The sequence below is a fragment of the Gavialis gangeticus genome, unplaced genomic scaffold (genome assembly GCF_001723915.1).
Source record: "Gavialis gangeticus isolate Ggan-Ray unplaced genomic scaffold, GavGan_comp1, whole genome shotgun sequence".
In the NCBI taxonomy this organism is placed as follows: Eukaryota; Metazoa; Chordata; order Crocodylia; family Gavialidae; genus Gavialis; species Gavialis gangeticus.
Genome location: NW_017729032.1, coordinates 39,680,376 through 39,685,756, shown reverse-complemented (window position 1 = coordinate 39,685,756; position 5,381 = coordinate 39,680,376). Strand labels below are relative to the sequence as shown.

At 42.4% G+C, this 5,381-nt stretch overlaps 1 long non-coding RNA gene across 1 annotated transcript in view; it reads right to left on the bottom strand.

Annotated features, from left to right (window-relative positions):
* The window catches only part of LOC109302819, a 21,221-nt gene extending 18,898 nt beyond the window's left edge, over window positions 1-2,323 (bottom strand). The window contains exon 1 of the long non-coding RNA XR_002098942.1: window positions 2,238-2,323. This is a non-coding gene — a long non-coding RNA (uncharacterized LOC109302819). The remainder of the gene's footprint in view (window positions 1-2,237) is intronic.
* Window positions 2,324-5,381: the final 3,058 nt, after the last annotated feature.

Below are 5,381 nucleotides of genomic sequence, written 5' to 3'. Positions count from 1 at the left end.
GGATTGAGCCTGGGGCACAAAGAAGCAGCAGTGACAGCTTTAACTCTGACCTGGAGCAGGTGGTAGTGGTGGAGGCCACATTAGCTCTGGCTCCAACCCAGGGCACATGGCAGTAGCTGTAGCCCCCAGCACATGACTCCTGCCAGAGCCAGAACTGCTGCCACCATGTGCTCTGTGCTGCAGCAGTAGCTTCAGCTCCTACTCCACCATGGGGCACACAGTGGGAGGTAGTGGCTGAGGAGGTAGGGTCACATCAGGTCAATAGGCAGAGCAGCTGAAGTGGGGCTGGGGCTATATCAGCCCTCACCCTCCTGCTGCTGAACACTATGCCCACTGGGGCATAAGGGCCCCAGATTCTGTGGCAGGACACAGCTCTACAACTTTGTGTGGCCTGCCACATAGACTAGCTCCTCAGGCCATATTCAGCCTCTAGGTTGTATGTTTAGCCCCCTTGCTCCAAGCTACAATGGTAAGAAAGTTGATAGAGGCCAGTGCAAATACAGGATTGAGGCAGCTTGCAGATCCTCCTTTCTACTATTAACAAGGTACACCTGAGACCATTTGAACCTAAGTCCTTGGAGGGGGAGAGGGGTGGAGAAGAGGGAAGGCAGCCAACATTTCCTGGGTGATCAAAAGATGGCAGCATCCTGCTGATCTGGACAGGAAGAATGTTCTGCCTTGGGTTGGCAGAAGCTGTAGAGCTAAAAATGGGGGGGGGAGACAGGTGACTGAGGGAAAACTTGGTGGGTAACATTTCCTGGGATTCTTGATCTCCTTTAGCACCAACATCGTAATTGTGATTTCCTCTAGGCTGCTACCATGGAAGCATGCTAAAGTACTCTAGTGTTTTCCCCCTTACTGTGCTGCATTACACCTCTTTGCTGTATTCTGCTTGAGAGTGTTAGCTCTTCAATATGTACTGAGTAGAAAAAAGGTTGTGGGAGCTGTAGGCAGATACCTCTCTCATCAGCTGTCACAGCAAGAGGTAGGGAATGTGCCCTAGGAAGTGCTTTCAAGAGGATGCCTTTTCCTCAGTGCCACAAAACTCCCATTTGCAACCTTTGACACGTCTTCCCTTCAGCTGATGGTGCTGGCTGAGGATAGGTAAAAATTACTGCATTTTCCTCCTATAAATGGATGCAGCTTTACAGATGTCCTGGAAGTGGCTTTTCTCCAAGAAAGGCCTAGAGATTTCTCAATGCCAGACAAATTGAGCAGAGCCCTTTCAATGTCTTCAGCCAAGGTACCGTAAGAGCCACTGGGAAGCCTACCTGTGTGGTGGACTTTGCTTTTCAAGTGACACAACTGCTTGTGGTGAGGATGCAAAGGGCTACCACTAATCTTAAATGTACTTCAGTGTGAAAGGGTAGGAGGGAATAGAGGGAGGAAGTAGACATTAACATCTACTTCATAGCTAGCAGAATTGAATTGTGAAATGTCAGTTTTGTCCCTTCAGTTAACAGACTAGTTTCCTTTCCCTCTTACAAAACTCCAGGGAGTAGCTAGAAGCTGGAATAAACTTTATGCAAGTTGGCCAAGTAGACACCATAACAACTTGCTTCTGGATGTTCCCTGTTCCAGTTAGAACGGCAAATGTTTTATGGGCCTTTAAAAGCCCTTGTTTCAAAAAGAACATTTCAATTGTTTTAGCTAGAAAGCACCCCCCCCATGTAATTTGGGCAGCAAATTGCAAACTAAGGCTAAAAATAGACATTGCTAAATGGATCAGGGATGTGTCCCAGCACTGCTGATCCACTTCATTAGATGAATTGCATATCACTAGTTGTGCCATCTATTTTTCTGGTAGGACAATGGATGACATATTCCCCTGGGGCTTGAGGGGCCAATGCTGTATGGGAATTTCCAGGGTGTGCAAGATTGGAGTCCTCAAGCCCTGGGAGCACCTGCCTGGGGCAGCTGGAGGGAGTGGGCAGCTCCAGGCTGCCTGGGCTCCCCTGTCGAAAAACAGACATCATCCTCTAAATAGTGGAACAAGTTAACACCACCTTTGTCATAGCCAAAATTTTTGAGTGTTTGTGGTGCAATAAGGGGCAGGGACAGCTGTTTGCTTAGCTTTTGTATGACAGAACAAAGGTGACATCTGTTTTCACCCTGATCACCTCCTGAAAAGCGAGAAGGCTGAGTTAATCCAGACTCCCTACAGTCTTACTTTAGATTGACAGGAAGGAACTTTTTTTCTGAAACATGATACTTAAAAAAAATGGCAAACTACATACCTGAGATGAAAATCTGTTGAAGTCAGCGGCAAAACTCTCTTTACTGTTAACTAATCCAGTGCTTTATCCTTGAATTGCAACTTTACAAAATGCAGAAAGTGAAATCAGTTAATGTAGTTACTAAGATTCCTATTTTCCCCCCGAAGGCCTAAATAATGCTAGCCCAAAACTCTATTAAAGTGAATTTCAGCATCAGAGTTTATAATACAGCAATAAGAGTTTATGAATCTTTGTAACCTCTCTTTGTTTCCATAGTTCCCAATATGGGCTCTTGGAATGGGAAATAGCAGTAACTTTTTAAAGGCAGTTTTATTTCTGGTTTCTCAGCGGAAAAAGAACAACAGGTAGAATTCATAAAACTCCACATAGTTTGAATAATATGAAAGGTAACTGAGGGGGAAAAGCATTTGTTTTCCAAATGGGAGAGGAAGAATGAAATTAACTTTGCAGGAAACAATGCTATTGCCTTGTAACTGGATGGAAAGTCTGTATAAGAAATTTACAGGGATTCTGTTCTACTCCTTCTAGATTATGGGCTGTGAAACAATTGCAGTATAAGCAGTGCTGGAGAAACTGCAGTGGAGAATGGAACTTAGAACATATCATTTAGTTCTTTCCCAACATACAGAAATATTAGCAGAAAATAGTAACTTACCAAAAGTGCTATTGGAATGAAAAGTATTAAATTCTTCCCACAGGAAATAATCTCAGGACTAGATAATGCAGGGATAACAACTGTTAAAGCACAAAAACCTGTAAAAACATTTTGTTTGGCAGAAAAATACACTGTAGCAAGAACATGGAAGTAGTGCCCTCCTCTAGTGAGTGGTTTGAGCAGTAGATGGCATGTAGTAGGAATTTATGGCTAGATTTACTCCTATCAGAATAAAATGTAGAATTTTAAAGATGTGTGTTTTTTCCTCCTCAAGTTTCATAGCAATGTATTCAAGCCCTGCAGAAGAAAAGGGAGTCTGGAAAACAGGCAATTTAAGTTGAAAGTAGACTGTCGCCTACTCCTCCCTCTAAATTCTTATGGTTTTTAGAGGGGTAAGGACAAAAAGTCCTTGTGTGCACAGATAGTGGTTTTCTTAAATGACCAGGTATGTGAAGAAAATGGGCACTTCTGAATATGGTGTGGTGGTACATTTTTTTAACCTTACATAGGGTTTATAGTAGCAGGATTTAAGGCACTGTCCCTTGGCCCTGGCAGCCAGATGACCTTCATGCAAATGGCAACAACCAGTTGAAAGCACAGTTCTTTGTTGGTTGGAGGCCCCTTGGAAGATTTTGAGAAATGGTGACTGGATGTGTGTGTGCTGGAAGATGACAGTCCTCCTAAGTGACATCTGTTGGATCCAAAGTGCCTGGCAGCCATCTGCATCTTCCAACTGTTAACCCAAAGGAGAAGGTTAGGACCATGTCCACGTCCTCCTGTTTGTCCCTTGTGTGTTGCATCTGTGGAGTAAATATGCTTGCACTGTAACTACCACCTTTGTTAAAAGAACTCCCAGTAAAAAAGAGAGGCTTCCCAAGCTTAACAAAGTCAAGTTTGCCCACTTTCAAGCCCAACTGGACTCTGTCAGCATATTAGACCTATGAGCCCCTAGGAGATGTCATGGAGTAGAGCAAGCTTAAAGATTCAGATAAATGTGGGAGACAGTGGGCATGTCTACACATGCAATTAAGTTGAAGCAGTAAAATCCAGTACTTAATTCCCCCACAGATTATTGTTTCCTGAGTGCCACGTTTACACGTGTGCCTGGAAATGCAGCATCTTGAGCAAGGTCGAAGTAGCTTCAGTTGGCAGAGGATCCTGGGGGTCAGCCTGCCAGCCTGGGACTGCTTCCCCTTGGCTCAATGTGCTGCCAAGGGGCTGGCTAGGGATCAAGGGTGCTACAGTATGGGGCTAGCCAGCAGGCAGCTGCACCCTGTAGCACTCTCATGCCCCAGCCCACCCCAGTCAGCATCTACACATGCATTGCAGCAGAATAAATAACTCTTGCTGTAGTATAGTACTTGTATCTAGCATACTAACCTACGGTAGAGTTAATTAGTTTACTCCAGCCTAATAGTTCTGCACATAGAACAGTGATATTTTACTATGGAACTAGTTAGGCAACTCTTCAGTAAGCATCTTGTGTAGATGAGCACACTGAGTATTGTGTTAGTAGTCCATTGCATCCTGCACCATAGGCAGTAAATTCTTAACTAACAGATGAAAAGGAATATTTTTAGAACACCTCAGATAAATGGTCTAATTGGGGTGGCCACCAGAGAACAGATTCCAGTCAATGCATTTAATGGACAGTAAGTAACAGATTAATAGCATGCTAGTAGCTATGAAAAATCTGTTTCAGTGTTCACAGCATATTCACCCTGTTTAATAGTTCAAGTCATGCTTTCTGCTACATTCAGCTTCTCACTGTGTGATTTGTCCTGGCTGCTAAACAAGTTTCTTACATCAGTATGATTTAGTGCTTTGTCTAAAATGCTTAGTATTAAAGGAATTAATGAAATAGAAACAAAAATCTCCCAGCAAAATGAATTCCTTTGGGGCCCTGGCTAAAAAATTGAATTCCAGTGGGAAGAAAGCATGTGAATAATGAGAAAAAAAGCAAGTGAGAAAAAAAAATAAATTGTCTCTAGTTTGGTTTGTTCTGAATTACAAACCACCTTCTTAATCAAGTGTTCTCAACTGAGGAGTTCACTTTTGCACTGGAAGTAAAGGGATTTACTTTGGTCTTTTCAGGAGGACTGAATCTTCAATCCAGTGGCCAGAGGAATGTATTTTCATCAGTGAATACTGTTCGTAGTGTTGAACAGATCGCTACGGAAAGTTAATAATTCTATCTGTTCAAAACATTTCCAAACTGGAAAAATGTTACTTTGATTTAACTGAAACATTTTGTAGAATCTATTCATTTTTTAAAAATTTTAGATGCATCATTCTGTTTTAAGAAAACTGGAATACTTAATTATGACTTTATATTAGATATAAATCAAAATGATATGTAAGGTCACAAGTATTTATAAAAGGCCAAAGGAAATATATTAAAGCCAATGTGATAAAGCTTAAACAAATTGTAGATCAAATGTCATTGCAATGTTCCGAGAACAGATTTTGGAAAGGACATTTCTCAGGAA